At 42.9% G+C, this 9,997-nt stretch overlaps 1 pseudogene; it reads right to left on the reverse strand.

The window, feature by feature from the left end:
- Window positions 1-1,009: 1,009 nt before the first annotated feature.
- Window positions 1,010-2,278, reverse strand: LOC118832706 (annotated as a pseudogene).
- Between the last annotated feature and the right edge of the window lie 7,719 nt (window positions 2,279-9,997).

Consider the following 9,997-nt stretch of genomic DNA (forward strand, 5'->3'; position numbering starts at 1 on the left):
TACCAAGGAAAACACAGGTCTAGTCTCTATCCCTTATACACACAAATACAATCTAGTAATTTGCTCATTCTTGATGGACTTGAATAGGTTGGTAATTAACATTTAATATTAGGTTTGTTAAGAGGTAATGACTACTTTATTTATTACAACAGACCTAAAATGTATTAACTGGAGCTTTTCAAGGCTTTATAAATCACAGCACTTATCAACTAAGTGGTAAACACATATTGTTATACATAATCCCTCCCCTAGAATTGTAAACTAGAATTTTAGTTAACCTCAGGAAATGCCAGCAGGATTTTCTTTCTTAGAGGATCTTCAAGGTAATCCCCCTTCTGTCCTCAGCTTTGGCCAGGTCTTTATTGAAGCACAGAATCTATTTTGGGGTTTTGCAACTTAAGGAAGAGGTAGAATGGGTGCTGTGGAGAACACAAATTATTTTTTTTTTATTTTTTTTTTATTTTTTTTTTATTTTTTTTTTTTTGAGAACACAAATTATTAAAGGGATTGGAAATGAGTCCTGCAAGGTAATACTAAAGGATTATAGTTACATAGTCCACAGAAGAGAAAGCTAAGGAGAAGCTGTGGTCTTATTAAAAGTAGCTCAGTATTTACTGAACCTGAGGTATTCAATGTGGACAGAATAGGAAATGAATTTGAATTGCATTGGGCAGGATTTAAGTTACACATAGGCTTGTATTTAGTGATTATCTTACAAAGAAACTATAGGCTATCTTTGGGTTACATTAAATGTCCCTTCTTAGTGCAAGGAGAGGGATAACCTAGAACCATCACTTTTAGTATTATCCTATGAAAGCATTGCTTTAAGTTAACCTTTTTTTTTTTCAGTTTAAGCTTAAAACTTTCAATGCTGCCAAAACCACATTAAAATATAGTAAGAATGGTAGTACAACACAAAGTAGTGTACTCTCATTGTTTGTCTTAAAACATTTCTTAAAAAATAATCAAATTTGTACACTTTGCAAACTTAAATAAGTACATAAAATCCTTAAAACATCAAATTAAAAGGTTTTGCTAGTAGGTGCTCATGGTTGGAAAGCAATAATTGAGACATATTTTAGATATATGAAAAGTCAGAGAAAGGTTTCAGGTCTTGCTTTTGAATATCAATGGTTCAGAACTAATACTTGTAAAATATTCACTAGTCTTGGATATTGTGCCTTTTTTCAAAATCAGTATTACTTGCCCTCACATATTGAGAGGATTTTGCCTTTTTGTTTTAAGTGCCATCTCACATGTCGTTTCTCTATTCTGAAGCACCTCCTACTCTATACTAGCTTTTATGTCTTGTCTAAGTCGTTTCAGAGAATTTTCACTGCTCCCTTCTCCACTATTTGGCATTCTAGTAGTTATGCCTGAAAAATCTTTACCTGTTTCTATTTTATCCTTCTCTCCTCTCCATCAGGACCAGACAGGCATCAATCAGAGCAAAGATGCCTGAGCGCCCGATGCCGGCGCTGCAATGGATAACCGCAGGCCCTGGCTGATAGCTGAGGGAGCCGGACTCCCGCACCATGAAAAGGAAAGAAAGGAAGGAAGCAGGCAATTCAGGCACCCCGAAGTCGGGCCAGCTGGTGTACTGGAAGTGGGAGATGGGCCGGGCGTACCCTGTCATCATGTTCTCCAGGCTCAGGTAGTGGACCTTGTGGTAGGGCCACAACTTCTCCCTCAGCATGTGCACCCTGATGCCCATCTCCTCGAAGAGGAGGCTCTGGCCCTGGCAGGGGGGCCAGTACTGGGAGCACTTGATGGAGTTGTTCTCCACCAACCTGTTGAGCATTATCACGGCCCTGCTGTTCTGCTGCCACACCATGAGCCAGAAGTGGCTGTACCTGTTGGCCATGGGCCCCTGCATCAGGATGTAGCTCCACTGGGCCTCCTCCACCACCACGAAGCTGGCGTTGATGTAGTCGTTGGGTACGTCCCCACCTCCTCCTCCTCCTCGGCCCCCAACGCCCGAGGATGCGGAAGAGAAGGAGTGAGTACCGCGGGCCACGTCGAGGCCGAGGCCTGGGTGGAACCCTCCCCCAGGGATTGGGGTGGCCGCCTTCAGGCGAACCCGGCTGTGGTTGTAGGTGTTCACGTCCTGGTAGCGGTTGCGGGATCTGTTCTCCAGGGCCCTCCCCACTTGCGAGGGGTAGTACTGGCACTGGTCGGCCACCTCGAGGTGGGCTTGGGGCCATCCACTGCTCACCTCCAGCGCCTCGAACTCCTGCTCCATGGACACCGGGGTGCCCAGGTAGCCTGACACCAGCATGGCGTCGTCCTCGTCTGCGGCCACGGACACCAAGGAAGAAGCCATTGCCACCACCGAGGCGGAGGAGCCCATGGCGATGGCGGTGGCCACGCAGGGGGCCGGCCCACATTCGGAAACGTCCATTTCTATGGACGCCATACCTGTGGTGGCCAAGGGGATGGGGAGGGGGAGGGCGGCGGGTACGGCGGAGAGGCAGAATGGTGCCTGGTGGTTCTGAGTCAGATGGAGACACCAAAGTGGGGGGTGGGACGGAGGCCCCAGCCTTGGCCTGGACCCTGGTGGGGGATGGGGGAGGGCGATGGAGGCAACGGCTGCTCAGGAGGAGGAAGCCTTGGAGGCGGTGATGGAGGTGGTGGTGGAGGAGGCCTGGCGGGCAGCCGCCTGACGCAGGGACCCGATGGGACCTGACCAACCCCAGGGGAGAGGAGAGCAGGGGACCTGACTGGGAGGGCAATGGAGGCAGAGGCCTGGTACACTTACTCAGTCACAAGTTGCCTACTTAATACCTGCCTATGACAACTACCAGTACAGCTGCTGTTCCAGAAGATAAAGGCGCCAAGTGTCAGTCCTGACGGCGATGGCGGAGGCAGCAGGGCAAGAGGAAGGGGGGTAAGAAAAGTCTCTGAAGAGGTCAAAAGTCTTGAAGGAGGAAGTAAAGTCTCTGCGGAGGCGAAGGAAAAAGCTCTGAAAAGGCCAAGGGAAAGTCTCTTGAAGCGAAAAAAAGTCTCTGGCGAGGCGAAAAAAAGTCTCTACGGAGGCGAAAAAAAGTCTCTGGCGAGGCGAAAAAAGTCTCTGGGGAGGCGAAAAAAAGTCTCTACGGAGGCGAAAAAAAGTCTCTGGCGAGGCGAAAAAAGTCTCTGGGGAGGCGAAAAAAAGTCTCTGGGGAGGCGAAAAAAATTCTCTGGGGAGGCGAAAAAAAGTCTCTACGGAGGCGAAAAAAAGTCTCTGGCGAGGCGAAAAAAGTCTCTGGGGAAGCAAAAAAAGTCTCTACGGAGGCGAAAAAAAGTCTCTGGGGAGGCGAAAAGTCTCTGGGGAGGTGAAAAAATTCTCTGGGGAGGCGAAAAAAAGTCTCTACGGAGGCGAAAAAAAGTCTCTGGGGAGGCGAAAAGTCTCTGGGGAGGTGAAAAAATTCTCTGGGGAGGCGAAAAAAAGTCTCTACGGAGGCGAAAAAAAGTCTCTGGCGAGGCGAAAAAAGTCTCTGGGGAGGCGAAAAAAAGTCTCTACGGAGGCGAAAAAAAGTCTCTGGCGAGGCGAAAAAAGTCTCTGGGGAGGCGAAAAAAAGTCTCTGGGGAGGCGAAAAAAATTCTCTGGGGAGGCGAAAAAAGTGGGGAGGCGAAAAAAATTCTCTGGGGAGGCGAAAAAAAGTCTCTACGGAGGCGAAAAAAAGTCTCTGGCGAGGCGAAAAAAGTCTCTGGGGAAGCAAAAAAAGTCTCTACGGAGGCGAAAAAAAGTCTCTGGGGAGGCGAAAAAAAGTCTCTGGGGAGGCGAAAAAAATTCTCTGGGGAGGCAAAAAAAGTCTCTGGGGAGGCGAAAAGTCTCTGGGGAGGTGAAAAAAAGTCTCTGGGGAGGCGAAAAAAATGCTCTGGGGAGGCGAAAAAAGTCTCTGGGGAGGCGAAAAAAATTCTCTGGGGAGGCGAAAAGTCTCTGGGGAGGCGAAAAAAAGTCTCTGGGGAGGCGAAAAAAAGTCTCTGGGGAGGCGAAAAAAATTCTCTGGGGAGGCGAAAAAAGTGGGGAGGCGAAAAAAATTCTCTGGGGAGGCGAAAAAAAGTCTCTACGGAGGCGAAAAAAAGTCTCTACGGAGGCGAAAAAAAGTCTCTGGCGAGGCGAAAAAAGTCTCTGGGGAAGCAAAAAAAGTCTCTACGGAGGCGAAAAAAAGTCTCTGGGGAGGCGAAAAAAATTCTCTGGGGAGGCGAAAAAAGTCTCTGGGGAGGCGAAAAAAATTCTCTGGGGAGGCGAAAAAAAGTCTCTGGGGAGGCGAAAAAAAGTCTCTGGGGAGGCGAAAAAAATTCTCTGGGGAGGCGAAAAAAGTCTCTGGGGAGGCGAAAAAAATTCTCTGGGGAGGCGAAAAGTCTCTGGGGAGGCGAAAAAAAGTCTCTGGGGAGGCGAAAAGTCTCTGGGGAGGCGAAAAAAATTCTCTGGGGAGGCGAAAAAAGTCTCTGGGGAGGCGAAAAAATTCTCTGGGGAGGCGAAAAAAATTCTCTACGGAGGCGAAAAAAAGTCTCTGGGGAGGCGAAAAGTCTCTGGGGAGGCGAAAAAAGTCTCTGGGGAGGCGAAAAAAAGTCTCTGGAGGGACGAAGAAAAGCCACGAAGAAAGGAGTCTGAGGAAGAGGAGAAAATTCTTTTAAGACAAACAGTTATGAGTAAAATATCATTTGAGGAAAATAAATCCTGAGGAGCAAAAAAAAAAAAGGTTCTGAGGAAGAAAAAATCCTTTCAGGGGAAAGGGCGGGGGAAGGGTGGGAAGGCTGGGAGGGGGGGAGGGGAGGGAGAAGGCTGTAAGGAGGAAAATCCTCCAAGGAGTAAAAATCCTCTCAAGAGAAATAAACGGTTATGAGGAGGAAAATAATCCTCTGAGGATAAAGAAAAAAAATACATGTATATATAATAAAAGCTCTGAGTAGAGGACCAGAAGCGGGAGCTCACCTTAGAGTACACCAGCCTGGAGCACACCAACCTCGTTGTGGACGCTACGCATGCGCAGTACACTTGCTCCCAGCATCCTGCAGGGGGAGTGCAGAAGAGAGTATGACGTTACTTTTAAAGGAGAATTGCCTGCCAAAGGAATCAAGGAGACCTTACTTCTTCTGTGGCCTCAGATATTTTATTTACTATTTTGTGACCCTAAACAACTCACTTAACATCTCTCAGCCTTAGTTCTCTCATCTGTAAAATGGGGATGAAAATAATAGCACCCACCTCCCAGAATCGTTGTTAGGATCAAACGAGCCAATATGTGTAAAAAGCTTCACAAACCCTAAAGCTCTATATGAATGCTAATTATTATTCCATTAGATTGTAAGCTCCTTGATGGCAGCAACTGTCTTTTTGTCTCTTGTATCCTCAGTACAATGCATGACACATAGTAGGTGCTTAATAATTATTTACTGATGGTCTGGTCGAGAAACCAGCAAAGGACTGAGCAAAAGAAAGAGAAGCAGAAAGGAGTGACCTGGTATTATACTGTTTTCTCTCCACAGTGCTTAGCCCAGTGTTCAGCTCCTATTACTAAATATTCAATTAATATTTTTGGATTTATATGAGGAGCAGTCCTCATGCTTCTTGACTGCGCTGCAGCCTTTAATGATGTTGATCACTCCTCTTTAGGTTTTCATGACATTGTTTTCTTGGTTCTCCTACCTAACTCATCAGTGTCCTTTGCTGAATCTTCTTCCATGCGCATTCCACCAAGGCTCTGTCTTGGGCTCTCTTCACTCTCACTACACTTTTTCACTTCCTGCTCTCAGCAGTTCCCCATAAGTTCAATCATTGTGTCTATGCAGATGATTCTCAGATCTAATATATCCAGGCCCAGTTCCTCTCATGAACTTTTGTCCTGTATCACCAACAGCCTTTTGGACATCTTAAACTGGATGTCCTTTAGTAACCACAAACATGTTCTCAACATGTCCAAAACAGAACTCATCTTTCCTCCCAAACCCTTCTCTCTTATGAACTTCTCTATTATTATTGAGAACCATTTTCCAAGGTACTCAAGCTTGCAACCTTGGTATATCACTTTTGACTCCTCACTTATTTATCCCATATTTTCAATTTGATGCCAGGCCTTGTCATTTCTACCTTTACAGCATCTCTCTCACATATATATATATATATATATATATATATATATATATATATATATATATATATATACACACACACATACACACACACACACATACACACACACACATATGTATATATGTATATCTTTTTCTCCATCCAACACCACCCTTGTCTAGGCCCTCATTGCCTATTGATTGGTCTCCATGTACTGCCTAAGTGATTTTCCTAAAACACAGATGCAACCATAACACTTCTCCCTCTTTGTATGCCGGGATTAAATATAAACTGCTATTTGACATTTAAAGCCCCTCATGATCTGGATTCTTTATATCTTTCTGGTCTTCTTACAATTTACATCCCTTCCTGTACTCTGAGATCCAACTACTCTCACCTACTTGCTATTCCTCATACAGGACATCTTCTGACTATACCTTTTCACCAGCTATCCTAATGTGCCTGGAATGTGATTTCCTTTCCTTCTCCTCTTAGCTTACCTAGCTTCTTTCAATATTCAGCTTAATTCCACCTTCTGAAGGAGGCCTTTCCCAGTTCCCCTCAGTACTAGTGCCTTCCCTTTGGGATTACCATCTGTTTACGCTGTATATATCTTGTATGTATCTAATTTTTACCTGTTATTTCCCACAACTGTGAGTTCCTTGAGAAGTCTGTTTTTGCCTTTCTTTGTATCCTCAGCACTTCCCACAATGCCTGACCATAGTCAGTCCTTAATAAATGTTTGTCAATGGATTGACTGATTCACAGCTAGTTTCTCTGCTATGACACAATACTTGTTTCTTTTCTTCTCTTTTCTCTTTTTTCTTGATGTCAATGACTTTAAAAAAATAGGGTTTTTTTTAACTCAGAAAGCAATTCCCCCAAGGCACCTTCATATCTATCCTTTTTTCTTCTAGTGACACAGACTCACATTCTTCTTATTTTCAAACTCCATCTCCTTATTGTATCTTTCCCCATCTTCCTCCTCTGCCATCCCCACACATCATGCCTTCTTCACATGGACTGTCATCACTACAGATCCCATACACAACCTTTTCTAACTGTCCTTTATGTGTTGCTTTTCCATCTTAAAAAATATAAGCTCCATGATAGCTGGGGCTGTCTTGCTTGCTTCTATACGTATGCACTTATCACAATGCCTGGCACATAGTAAGTACCTAATAAATCCTGTAGTTAGCTTTCCTTGAAGAGACTTTATGAAGCTCAAAAAATGCTTAGTCAAATAAAGGTTGAAAGAGAAAATCCCTCCAGTGCCCACCTGTCCTTGATGTCTAAATGGAACTGTTTTCTGGCAGGAAACGAAGACTTGGGGCTTATTTATATTCACTTCCTCTGGCTAGGTGCAGAGGCAAAGGAAGATTACAAATAGATGAATAGAGCATTGTCTAGTTTGCAAAATATTCTACATACATTATCTCAAATAATTCATACAGCAACTTTATTAGGTAAGTACTGCAAATAGGCATTGTTATCGCTGTTTTACAGTTAAGGTTCAGAGAGGTTCAGCGACCATGATCACAAAACCAGTGTCAGAAGCCAAATTTGAAACTAGATTCTTTGACTCAGACTTCAGCACTTTATCCCACTATGGCACACTTAGCAGGCCCAGTGCCCTCATCCTACCATTTCCCAGTGAGCACTGCAGATCCAGTTACAAAATTCTAGGGCTGATGAAATTCTTTCTTCCTCTCACTCCCAGATCTTTCAGTGTTCACTGATCAATCAGTTGCTTTCCCTGATTCACAACACAAATAGTTCCAACCTTGACACTAAAACTTTTACAAACATCCAAGGGCTGACTGCCTGTCAAAAACCATCCTGGATCACCTGTCTTGGAACATCCTAATGGATCTCTTTTATCCTAGGCAGATAATTAGCAATTTCATGTAACTGCTCCAGAGAGCTAGCTGCTTTCTCCCTCAGCATCCTCAACCAACATTTATACAAAAACTCTTTACATATTTGCTTGCATAGCAGCATGCCTACTTCAATCTGTTTCTGGGACCACCCAGAGGAAAGAGAAACTCCAGAATCTTGGGGAATATCAGATGGTAAGAGAGGAATAGTATGTAAGTGTAATATCAATTAAGTTGAGTGTCTTTGATTGAGTCTTATTAGGTGCTAAGCCCCAGGCCCTATCTATTAGCTGCTAAGCCTATGTGGGCATGAAGCCCTCAGGGACCTAAGGAGAGTTGCTAAGACCAGAGCCAGTAGTAAGAGTTCTGGTCGCTCAGATGACGTTTGATGACGGCTAAAGAGTGCATAAAAAGAAAGAACAGAGCCATTTGCTTAAGGGCTCTCACTCTTGGCTGTGTGCTGATGTGCAGACTCTGGACAGCTGTAGTTAAGAGGCCTCCAGCTTGTAAACCCAGATGTTCGGACTTTGTTAAACTTTGGTAACTATGCACTGAGATTTGAATCAGACAAGGTCTGTCTGTCGATGTTTGTAATTTGTATTTGCTCTGAAGTTCAGGGTGCTGGCTTTCTCCCCTGAACTAAGGGAATGATATTTGTATATTGGATTAAAGTAAGATTGTTAACCCCTTAACATTGCTTTCCTTAGCAAAGCAGATCAAAAGAACCTGTGTTGGCAGCCTTCTGTGTGCTGGTTGTTGTTGGTTTTACACTCACACAACAGCTGCTAGCCAGATTGTTGAAGCAGTAACCCAAGAGCACTAATAAGTGTTTGGACCAGATGATAGTAGGAAACTGGGATGCCTTGTGCTTTTGCCATAAAGGCAACTAAACTTTTGACCTTTTGATTTCACTCAGTCTACGTAGATTGCTAGCTTAATATGTCTATTTATGAAGACTTCCGAATGTAGAAAATTTCAAACCTTTGTTTTAAAAGCACATCATTGAAGTTTTTAATTCTGGCATGATTGATTATGATGATTTTTTCTAGTCCTATACTCCCCTTGTGTAAATAAACTTACATTTGGTGTATTGTACATAGAAAATTTAGTGCTTCTGTGCAGGAAAGCCCTTAGTGATTAGGATTTCAAGGTCATATTGTAACAGAACAATTTTGGGAAGAAGATTATTTTAGTCCTTTTGGAAAGCTTCATTTTATTCAATACTATAAAATGTTTTCTCATAGTTTATAGTTAATCTTTATTCATTGGAATAAACTGATAACATTATTTGGCATCATGCTGTGCTCTGCATCTGGTCATTTAAACACATACACACATATACAGGAAGCATGCTGCAGTGAGTATATGTGAATATTGTGATTTATGAAATATACATTTTTTTCATACAGCTTCATCAAGAGATCATAGTCAGTGAATGGTGTCTTCATACTTAACTATTGCTCAGTTTATATGAAATCTATGTGCTGAGAAATGAAAATCAGCCATCTTAGTTTTAGTTATATTAGCTGTATCTTCTCAAGATGTAATAGCAAAAGTAGAAAAATTTTAGGAGCTAATTATTTATTGACTACAAAAATCCTTGAGCATCATGTAATAAATAAAACTTGTCTAAAAACTGTTGATTCTAATGACATCATATGCATTAGAGCCAGGTTGATATTTTAGGTATGCCAAGTTATTTATGAAGTACCCTACTTTGTATCATGTACAGTGGGAAGTACTGGAGGAAAAAGAAAGGTAAAAAAAACAATTTCTTGCCCTCAGGGAACTCACATTCTACTGGGCAAGACAAAATGTAAATACTAAATAAGCATGAAATATATATATACATACACACACACACACACACACATATATATATATATACATATATATATATATATATATACACATATGTATATATATTAGAAAATAATCTTAGATAGGAGCCACCACTAGCTGCTGGGGGAACCTGGAAAGGCCTTTTGCAGAAGGTAGGATTTGAGTAGGAGGTAGAAGGCAGAGGTGAGAAGAAAGCAAACATTACAGGATTAAGGAAGAA

The sequence above is a fragment of the Trichosurus vulpecula genome, chromosome X, assembly GCF_011100635.1.
Source record: "Trichosurus vulpecula isolate mTriVul1 chromosome X, mTriVul1.pri, whole genome shotgun sequence".
Taxonomy (NCBI): Eukaryota; Metazoa; Chordata; class Mammalia; order Diprotodontia; family Phalangeridae; genus Trichosurus; species Trichosurus vulpecula.